Source organism: Leptonychotes weddellii, chromosome 10, assembly GCF_054177405.1.
Source record: "Leptonychotes weddellii isolate Sample4059 chromosome 10, ASM5417740v2, whole genome shotgun sequence".
NCBI lineage: Eukaryota > Metazoa > Chordata > Mammalia > Carnivora > Phocidae > Leptonychotes > Leptonychotes weddellii.
Window position 1 is genome coordinate 79,326,384 of NC_138378.1, and position 11,203 is coordinate 79,337,586.

The following is an 11,203-nucleotide window of genomic DNA, read 5'->3' on the forward strand; positions in this document are numbered from 1 at the left end:
TTTAGACAAGGATGTTTATTCCAATACTTCTTACAACAGTAAAATTTGAAACAATAAATGTGGAATATAACAGAATGCAATTATCAACTCTTCCCCGGGCCTCCAGCCTGCTGGCTCCCCCTGCAGATTGTGGACTTGCCAGCCCCCACAATTGTGTGAGCCCATTTCTTCAAATAAATCCCCCTCTACATACACACATGTCCTATTGGTTCTCCTTCTCTGGAGTTTAACACAAGGTCCTTCCTATATTTTTCTTCCCTTGTCCATTTCTATAACCATATCTGGACTGTGTCATGATCAGAACCTGCACCACCTCTGAAGTCTTACCCCGACTTGGAACCTCAGATGCTACTGTTACCCCTGTGTGTAGATCTGTTTCTGCTGTCTCATTTGGTCCTGTCATCCTTCCATTTCCTCATCATCCACCAGCCCTCTTCTGGATGACTCCTCTGTCCTTACTCAGCTTAAGCTTCCCCATCCCATTAGCTCAGTCACTCTCCTGCCCAAACTTTCTACTCCCTTCTCTGTCCTTCTGCTCCAGCTGGCCTGCCAGTTTCCAACTCGGGATCAGCCTCACCAGCTGCTGCCTTCACTTCTGAACCCACATGACTGACATATTAGTCAGGGTTCTTCAGGGAGGCAGGATTCCTTCTTCCTCTGTGGGATGGCACTATTTTTCTCTTAAGGACTTCAATTAATTGGATGATTATGGAACATAATCTGCTTTACTCGAAGTTTACTCTGCATTATGGAGAGTAATTCGCTTTACTAAAAATCTACTGATTTCCCTGTAATTATATCTAAAAAAGAATCGGACCAAACATCTGGAGATCAGAACCTAATCAAGTTGACACATAAAATTAACTATCACAGCTGAGTCATTGGAAAAACTCACGTTTTCATTTAGCATATATTTATTGAGCACATAGAATGTGCTATGTGTTGAGAACATAAAGATGGATAAGACCCAATCTTTTTTCCCTCAAGGAGCTCATCATCTCTTGGAGTGAGGTGGACACAGAAGCAGATATTTATAATACAAGGTGATGTGGTGCGCAGTGTGTTATCTGCTTGTGGGATAGAAAATTTGACCTGGTTCTATTAAATAAATCATAAGATCAAGGAACTTTGAATCCATAGAATAAATCAACCTCCTGGTTGAAGTTGTACAGGTTGACACAGGACTTGGGTTGGACAAAGGTGACAACGGAACTGTATCGTAAAGAGTAAGTAGGAATTGAGTAGGTGAGGAAGGAAGAAAAGAACAGGGCGTTTCAGGTTGGATTGTGGGGTGATAGCAGGACATATAGCACAAGTTAGGAATCAGAGGTAATGTTGTGCAACAGGAATTTGTGTTACTCGAGTGGAAAGATGGGGAAAGCAGAAGGAAAGATTCTTGAGTTCAGTGAAGCAACATGTATTTACTGGGAGTCTGCTTTTGCAAGGTACTAAGCATGTATATGAGTGTCGGGGGAGAGAAGATACTGGGGTGGAGTGAGGTGTTCCTGATGTCAGAGTTAATAGGTCGGGGACACACATATATACTCACTCACACACACACTGGGGTTTTCCATGGAGTGATCAGAGATGGCTTTGTCCATTGTAGTTACATGTGTCTTGTGTTTGCAGTGCTGGAGGATGGGGAGCCCAGAGTGGAGGAGAAGGACAGCAGAAAGAAAAGGTGCAGTCATAATGTAAACAGACAGATGTTCAAGGAAGGCTCATAGGAACCCGGTTTCCACTGTACTAGGAAGAGACCAAATTTGCTGGTGGGGAGATTTTGTGTCAGGAAGGACACATGGCAGAACAGGGAGATCGATGAATACAAACTTAAGTAGTTTGGGCCTGATCTTGTGGACAGGGAGGCTTGATCAAAACAGTGGTATGGTGAAAACAAAACAAAACACAAAATTATAGGTGATATGGGTATGGGAACAGTGGCTCAAGTGAGGTCTTCTGAGGGTGGGGGGAGGATTGGACTGGGGCACTATCATGAAGGGCTTTGAGTGACAAGCTAAAGGTGTGAAGTGTTATCTTTCAGGCTAGCATTTTTTTTTTTTTTTCAAAAAGTTGTAAAGCAGTGGAAACTTTTTTCAAAATAATCTTAGCAGAAGTCCAATGTATGAAGCAGACACAAGCAGCCACCAGGTTTGGCTGGCTTGGAAGCCCCTGTCTGAAGGTGATGGGGATCTAAGGAAGTTGAAACTCTGATGGCAGTGTGGGACCCAGCCTGGAGTGGAAGAAGGTGGAAGCTGGGGTCAGGGTTAGAAAGAGATGATGAGAGTGTAGCTTATGGAGGAAGCAGCAGAGATGAAAGGAACAAGGTGACCTTGAAGAACTTAGAGGGGAGAAGCAACAGGCAGGAGAGGGAAGAACGTCAGGCAGGGGGGAGGAAGGAGAGCTTTAGGTGTGGTCATGGGTGAGGCTCTTGGCTGCCACCGCCACCGGGGAGGAAAACTTAGAAAACATCTGGTCCAGCTGTGTGGCCACTGACACAGATGGTCATTCCTGCCTGCCCCACTTTGTTCAGTGCTGGGACTTTTTGGAAGAACTTCTGGAATAAGCTTTCGAATGTAGAGTCTTATGGAAATTGCAATAGTATGCACTTGTTCATGCAGTCTGACAATCTGCAGGAGTAAGAGAATACCTCCACCTGGGCTGTCAAGGGAGTTTTGTTTGGAAGATCCAACACTGGCCTTGAGTCCTGGGCCAAGATTACACAGACAGGTGCTTGACTGTCAAGAATTATGAAGCGTTTGAGGATTTACCTTACCTGAAAGCTACTAAGCCTACTTCATGGATGCTGGCAGAAGATATAAGACTCCTGGGTCAGAGATAAAGCACAGCTTATTACTTACAGCAATAGCCGTAACTCAAGTAACATCATGTTGGCGTTTCTTCCTCAAACCTCAATTTCCACAGGATAATACATGAAAGGGCCAGGTAATGCTTGCACAAGGAGGGGGCTACATTAGAAGAGAGGAACCCCAAGTTTGGGGAACTTGAATCTTTTATAATGGGCAGTAAGCCTACCTGAAATTTGCCCTGGAGGGAGACACTATCTTTGTTATTACACCAAAAAGTAAACTTGCCAGTACTCTGGAGGGAGATGTTATCTGTCTTCCAAGGCTGTTTGCCAACATCCTTGAGAAGATAGTCTCAAAATCAAGTAGTGTTGTGATCCCCAAGATATTCAGAAATGCCAGGAAACTGTGGAGAGCTGTCTCCTAAAATGACAAGGCTCTGATAATGATGCCCTGGAGGGTTGACAAAAACCCTTCACTCCCTATCTCTTTCCTCTATTGGGCCCACAAAACATAGGTGACTTTTCTGGTTGACCTCAAAGGTGGAACCTTCTATTACACTGGCATTCTTTAAAATGTCTCAAAGATCTGAGTTTTGTATCTGAAGTTCGACCCTAAAGGGAAGTTCTGCTTGTCTGTATGTGGTTAGTCTAACGATCCTTCACCAATCAGGTCTTCAAGCTACTTTGTTTTAACCTCAAAGCTCTCTGGTTCCTGACTAGCTTGAAATTTTGTGAAACTGGATCAGTCTTATTTACTTGGACCCAGAGGCTGAGCCCATAATTAAGAGGTGTATGAGGAATGTTCAGAAACTTTCCTAAAGAGTTTTCTCAAATTTGAGAGAAACAAAATGCATATAGAACTTGGCAGATAGGAGTTGTAAAATGGAGCAACTACATACCCCAGGGAAAGATTTTATGAGGCCGTTGAAGGTCCTTCTAAACCACCAGTCTTGTTGTTGCAGGATTTTTTTCTCTGTCAGTTGCCATGGTTCTTGGTCATGCCACTTCGAAGAATGTAGAGGCAGACTGGACTGAGTGGTGGGCAGCAACACAAGGTTTATTGAGCGATAGCAAAGTGATAGTACAAAGCTCCCAAGGAAGGAGGGGACCCGAAGGGGTTGCCACTGGAGTGTCTATGGCTAGGGGTTTTTATGGGCTTATAAGGATGAACCCTCCCTGCGCCCATCATCCAGTCAGATTTTTGTCACCTATCTATCAAATGGGAAAGGGTGGAGGGCTCCTTCCAAGGCGGTGTAAAATCCTTTTAAGGGCAGTTTTCCTCTTGGGGGCAGGGGGCTTGTCCCTGTCTGCCTGCCTTACTGTGATCCTTCATCACTGTCACTTTATAACCTTGACAGACTGAAGATTCACACTTCGGCACGTTCAGATGAGGATGAATTGTAGCAACAGCCATGAATATGGGACCAGGAACTGTAGTTACTTTAAGCCAATGCTCGAAAAGGGTCTGACTCCTCAGCCCCTTCAGAGACCAGAGGGCTCAGATGGAGGCTGCATTTGTTGTAGTGGTCCAGGCCTGTACCGTGAGGGAAACGAACCTCATTTCCATCACAGTGACTGACTGAAATGGGGATCATCATCCATACTAAAGGCAACCAGGTTTAGATTGGATATCATGGAGCTCAACCCATGGGAGGTGGCCCGGTGAAAAACTTAACTCAGTACAGGGACCCATGTTGGTTGGGACAAACAAGCCCAAACAAATCCTCTCTATTGAAGAGTATGAACATCAGATCCACAGAGAGATGCTGGCATACGCTTAGTAAGCAAAGCTAGGGGTGTTTCAGTTCTCCCTGAGGCCTGCTGGTCATCCCAATCCAGGATACATTGGAACCTGGGAAAAATAAAGAGTTAAGGATGAACAGATCCTGCATGCCCTCACATTCCCTTGTACCCTATCGCTGTTTCTGATCCACCCTTGAAACTTTGCACTGTAACATGACTGTGTCCTAAGACAATTAAGAGGCCTTTTAATCAGTGTGTGACTAGACTGAGAATCCAAGGTAGAGAATAAATGAAGGATTCCCACTTGTGAGTGAGCAGAGATGCTGGGAAGTGAGGCATTATGCTCGAGCTGTCTGCACTGTTAAAGGCAAAGGTAAAGATTTGTTCCCAGCCGCTCCCGAAAAACTTTATGGGGTGTGGTCCGTAATGTACAAGAGACCCTGAAAAACCTTCCAGCACATTAGAAAATAAAGCTTCTTTGCGCACACTCCCTCACTAGAGGATTCACTCTTTCACAAGGCTTTCAGTACAACCTTACGCTGCCCATATTGTGTCTCCAACCAGATCTCTGATACAAACACAAACTCATAAAACCAGCTGTCTCCTTGCCATCTCTACTTAATTATCGTAAGCATTTCAGCTTATGGAACTCTGGATCTACCCACTAATCCATTCTTCCCCAGGTTCCCCTGTCTCAATAAGTGGGACTACCCATTTACTTAAGCCAGAAACCTGGAGTCATTCAACCTACCAGCAAGTGTTCTAACTTCTAGCTCCAAAACTTGTCTCGACTCCGTCTACTGGTCTCTCTTTCTGCAGTTGTCATCTTTTGCTGAGCCACCTTCATTTCTGGCCTGGTTGACTCAATGGCCTCCAAACTGGTTACCCACTTCTGCTCTTTTCCAACCCATGCGTCAAATGGGAGCCAGAGTGGCTTATAAATATTTATACATCGAACCATGTCACTCACCTTAGATGATTTAGAGTCTTCCCACTCAATTTAGAATAAAAATCCCACTTTCCTCTCATGGTCTCCCATATTCTCCATGAATTGGAGCCTCATCTCATGCCTCCCTTCCTCTACACTGCCCTTCCTTCTTGCAGTGGCTTGTCCTTGCCACAATGTTTGCTATTCTGGTGCCTGTGAGCATGCCTTTCCCTCTCCTGGAAGGCTTGTTGGCCCCACTCGGCCAGGCTGACCTCTGGGCATGCCATGCACACTGTGTTTTCTGTGGGCAATGTCCCCTAGGGCTGTACGTTGAGGCAGCCCTCTTTCCTGACCCCACAGTCTAAACTGGGCTGCCAGCTTCCCACTCTCAGAGCACATTTTTTTTTCCCTCATAGCATGTGTCATAATTTATATTACATGCTGATTTGGGTTTTGCTTTTCAGCTGTTTCCTCCCTAAACTGTAAGCTCCACGAAGGTAGGGATCGTGTTTGTCATGTTAACCACTGTGTTTCTGGGCTTGACACAATGCTTGGTGTAGTAGGTCCTGTTGAATGAATGAACGAATGAATGAATGCAAGCCTATAGGGCAAGGGAAGCAGGGTGATAGAGGGCTGGGTAAAGATGACCCAGGCAGCAACATGGAACCAGTACTGAGAGAAGCTTGAAGCTTGAGGGTATGGTACGGTGGGTGCTGCTCTTAGAGTCCCATCTGTGAAAACTCTTCGAACTGCGTGCTGATCGGGTTCGAAGTGGGGCTAAATATTAACCCATGATCATTACCCTGAGTGTGAGCTCAAGCCATGCAGTGCTAGGGGAAGGCCTCATCTCCCGACATGATCACCAGACACAGAAAATGAAGAGAGATCGGGAGTTCCTGCCTCAGCCACATTGAGCCCCTGCCTCTCCCCCAGTCTTTATGTCCCTACTCCAAAGCCTGATATTCTTTGCCCTTTCAAGCCCCTGGGTTCTGCCTCTGCTATTTATCTATTTCTTTATTTCTTCTGTGCTCCCTTCTCCATGCCCAGAAGGCTGCACTTTCTTTTCGGTCAACTGCGTTCCAAAGGGGACCCAGGCATTCTGGCCCTTGACGTGTTGCTGAATCAACAGCCTGTAGGCTCCCGTCTTTCCCTTTGGTCCAGAGAGCCCCTAGTGCCTGCCTCCCCCACTGATCAGCCCCGGCTCTCCCTGATCAGTCCGTCATGTTTGCAACCGGGCGCCCACTCCCTGGGGTTGCACACAGCCACCTCTCGGGAGAGAGGGAGAGCCACGTCTCATGCTCACGTGGTTTGAGAAAGCAGGCATTACTTCATCACCAAATACCTAGAAAAACCAAACTTCAGAGTAAAAACAGACCCTCTCTCTACCGTGTCTTTCTACTTCTTTTTTAAGCTTCCTTTTTTATTTGTTTGTATATATAGTCAACAGAACTGAGAACCAAAACTCAGTGGGCACCAAGGTTTCTGCTGGAAAAACTGGTAGCATTTGATATATTTATTATTCTTTAAATTTTTATTACATTTCATAATGATGCCCGGGCTATAAAGTTCAGTTCGTACGAAAGGTCAACATGAAACGTGAAGTTTCGCTCCCATGCTGGCTGCTCCGATTTCCCCTCAAAGTTGCTTTCATAACCTTCTGAAGATTTCCTATGCACTTACAAGCAGGGATGTGTTCTCACTCTCCTCCTCCCCCTACTCGACATTGTTCTGCATCTTGCTCTTTTCTCTATATGACATGTTCTGCGTCAGTAATCCAAAGGCTTTGCAACTTTTTATAGCTATATGGTATTCCATTACTTGGACAAATCATAATTTACAGTAATAAAATGACACATGTAGTTTCACACATATTTAAGTATGTTTGTGAATGCATTCCTAAAAGTCAAAGGCTATGTTCATTTTTAATTTTTAAAAAAGATTTATTTATTTGGCAGAGAGAGAGAGAGAGAGCACGCACCCGTGGTGGGGGGGTGGGGAAGGGCGGGGCAGAGGGAGGGGGAGAGAGAGAGAATCCCAAGCAGATTCCCTGCTGAGCGTGCAGCTGGAGGTGGACCTCGATGTCACAACCCTGAGATCACAACCCGAGCTGAAGCCAAGAGTGGGGAACTTAACAGACACGGCCACCCAGGCGCCCCTCATTTTTACTTTGATAGAGATTGTCAAATTATCCTCTGGAGAAATTTATGAGAGTGGCTATTTTCATACATCTTTGTCAGCTTGGTTTCTAAATCATTCAATGTTGTCAATCTGTGAGCTGAAAAATGCATTTTCATTATAATTTTAATTAGCTTTTTTCATTTTATAAGTGATCTCAGGTATTTTTTTCACATATTTAGAGCATTAAATTTTTTTTCTATGAACTCTTTATATTCTTGCCCGTTTTTTTTTTTTTTTCCAAATGGGACAATGGTCTTTTTCTTATTGATTTGAATAGGTTATTTATGTTTTAAGGAAGTTTGTTTATGGTGGATTTGTCTTGAGGAATTAAAATTTTTTTTAATGTACCTAAATTCATCTTTCTTTTGAGATATCTGGGTTTTTGTGTGATGCTTAGAAAAGCTTTAATTGGAGATTATTTCAAAAACTCTCCTAAAGATTTTTTTCTAATAATTTAATTTTTTAACATCTAAATCTCTGCTTCATCTGGAATTTATTTTGCTATAAGCAGTACAATAAGAATCCAAGTTAATTTGTCTTCCCAGATGGTCGCCCTGATGTTCCAACATTTACTAGTTAATCCATCTTTTCCTTGCTAATTTGAAAAACCACCTTTAGCGTATACTAAATTCTTATATGTCTCTGGGTCTGTTTCTGAACTTTTTACTTTGCCCACTAGTCTGTCTAATCAAGTCTGGCTGCATGTTTTAAACCTTTTTACTTCTATTTTTATGTCAAAGGGGCTGCAACAACATTTTAGGCTAGTGTTAGGGGTGCTCTTGGTAGATGGCAAAGCTAACTGGGCCATATGGAGACTGAATCCTTAATCCAGGCCTAAATCACTCTTCATTCAGCCTGTTGCCAACTACAAGAAAAGAGGTTCTGACATTAAGGAGCAATGGGCCATGGGAAGTCCAGACACCACATTCTGCTCTCAGTTAAGCCTCACAACCACCCCTATGAAGTAGGGTGTTCCTTAGGTTATTTTGGTTGCAAGAAACACAGACTCACCAGGGCTGATTCAAATAATAAGGGGTGCATTGTTTTCCTCTATAAGTAAGGGGGACATAAATGTCAGCCACCTCGTCGGGAGGAGCCATACAAGACGGCATAGGAAGGTCTCTCATGGTTTTTTTTTCTTTTTAAATTGCTCATCATTTATGTAATCTAAAAGCGGAAACATACAAAACCCATTTTACAAGGTTGAAGGCAGGCATATTTAAGGACCTATATCAAACATACTAGAGTGCTGATGTATGACAAGGGCTGGGGAGGAAAGAGGTACAGGTATCAGGGTTGAAGGGTTGCAAAAAATGAAAATGCAAAGAAACCACGAGTAGAGGGGCATTTCATGGGCTGACGAAAGTATGCTATGCAGTGAAGATCAGTGAACCATTTGCATCTGAGATCCTTTAAAAAAGTAAAAGTCAAAATAGAAGACCGCGGGCAAGAACTCACCATCCCATGGACTCCTTGAGACAGGTCTCTGGGTGTTGGGTGGGTTCCATGGCAACTGATGACAGCTCAAAGAGGCAGTGGCGGGCTCTTCTCAAGGAAGACTTGGAAGCATTGGGCAGCCCCATCTCATGGATACTTCACTCCCTGTGACTCTAAGTGAGATCCGGAGGCATGGCCGTGACCTGGAAGCTGGTTAGAAATGCAGACACTCAGGGCTCACACCAGATCTGCTTCATCAGAGTCTGACTTTTAACAAGATTCCCAGGTGATTAGAATAAACCATTAAAATTTGAGAACCACTGCTCTAGAACACGGTTTGGAAAGTGAAAGTTTGCTTAGGATCCAGTGCAGCTTAACCTGCCGAGCCATCTCATTGTCCCTGCACGGTGGGTCATCATAGCTTCCACTGCAGAAGGGAAGCCATTCTGAGTGGTGACAAGGTTTAGGGTGTAACCTCAGAGAGTGTGGCCAGAGCACAAAGAGGGTGGAGACTATTGCACTTGGAAAAGTCAGGAAGCTATGAGGCTAGGGTGTTTGGTAGTTGTCCATAGGGTCACCGAAGCCTCCCAGGATTCTGCAGGACTTGGAGAAGAGAGGACAACTATGATCGAGGTGCCCAAGAGGGCAGTGGAAGAGGAGGAGTGACCAGGATGTCTCTCAAATGTGAAAAGGCCGGGGGTGACCCAGCTGGAGACCATGAGTCCGAAAGAAGTGGAACTTTTACTCCAGGAGAAAAGCAGCATTGGCATCGGAACGGCCAATGTCGCCTCCCAACCCGTGGGTCTGAGATGCGTGAGAGGAGAAGCCTCTAGAGCAGAGCCAGGGTTCGGGGAAAGGTCCAGAGGTGAAGGACACATTCTATGGAGAAGCCAAGAATGCAAGGGAACTTGTTTGGTGCAAAATTGGGGCTCCAGAAGACACACTGTGTTGGGATGTGAAAAGAGAAGTAGAAAATGAGACTGGAGAAATACAGGGAGGGGATGGAGGGCACGAATGACCGGAGGGGAGTCAGCATTTTGGGAACTGTATCCGTCAGGAGACAACGGGCTCTACTACTGCAACAGGTGACCCCAAATCTAAGTGGCTTAAAAGTTGGTTTCTTGCTTATGCTACTTGTCCATTACAGGTTGTTGGGGACCCTGCTCCATGTCATCCTCACTTAGGAATGTAGGATGATGGAGACTGTGTCTCTATGCTTCCATGACCCAAAGCTCAAAATTTTTAAAAGATTTTATTTATTTGAGAGAAAGAGAGCAAGCGAGCACAAGCTGGGGGAAGGGCAGAGGCAGAGGGAGAAGCAGACTCCCTGCTGAGCAGGGAGCCCGATGTGGGACTCCATCCCAGGACCCTGGGATCATGACCTGAGCCGAAGGCAGACACTTAACCGACTGAGCCACCCAGGCGCCCCTAAAGCTCAATTTTTTTTGGTGCACTTGCTGGAGTTTTCATTAACCAAAGCCATTCACATGACCACATCTAAATTTAAAGTGACAGGATGTGCAATCCTACCATGAACTTGAGGAAGAACTAGAAATATTTGGTGACTAGATCTAATGATTACCACAGGTAGTGACGAACTTATAGGGGTGTAAGTGAATGAACCTGACTTTAAGTTTCAGAAGAGAACTTTGGGACAGTTCTGTTGGCATGCAAGCCTCCTGCCATCCGCTGGAGGGTGGCTGAGTCCCGATACACCAGAAATCCGTGCCTATTCTTTTTTTTTTATTATTATGTCAATCACCATACATTACATCATTAGTTTTTGATGTAGTGTTCCATGATTCATTGTTTTCGTATAACACCCAGTGCTCCATGCAGAACGTGCCCTCTTTAATACCCATCCCCAAGGCTAACCCATCCCCCCACCCCCTTCCCTCTAGAACCCTCAGTTGTTTCTCAGAGTCCATGGTCTCTCAGGGTTCATTTCCCCCCCCGCTTCATTTTTCCCTTCCTACTATCTTCTCTCTCTCTCTTTTTTAAACATATATTATTTGTTTCAGAGGTACAGGTCTGTGATTCATCAATCTTACACAATTCACAGCGCTCACCATAGCATATACCCTCCCCAATGTCTATCACCCAGCCACCCC

The 11,203-nt window shown here is 44.8% G+C and overlaps 1 long non-coding RNA gene across 1 annotated transcript in view; it reads right to left on the reverse strand.

Annotated features, from left to right (window-relative positions):
• Positions 1-1,890: 1,890 nt before the first annotated feature.
• LOC145715914 (uncharacterized) overlaps positions 1,891-11,203 on the reverse strand; it is a 20,877-nt gene continuing 11,564 nt past the window's right edge. The window contains exons 2-3 of the long non-coding RNA XR_014138183.1: positions 9,114-9,302; positions 1,891-4,658 (exon numbers count right to left, since the gene is read on the reverse strand). This is a non-coding gene — a long non-coding RNA (uncharacterized LOC145715914). The remainder of the gene's footprint in view (positions 4,659-9,113; positions 9,303-11,203) is intronic.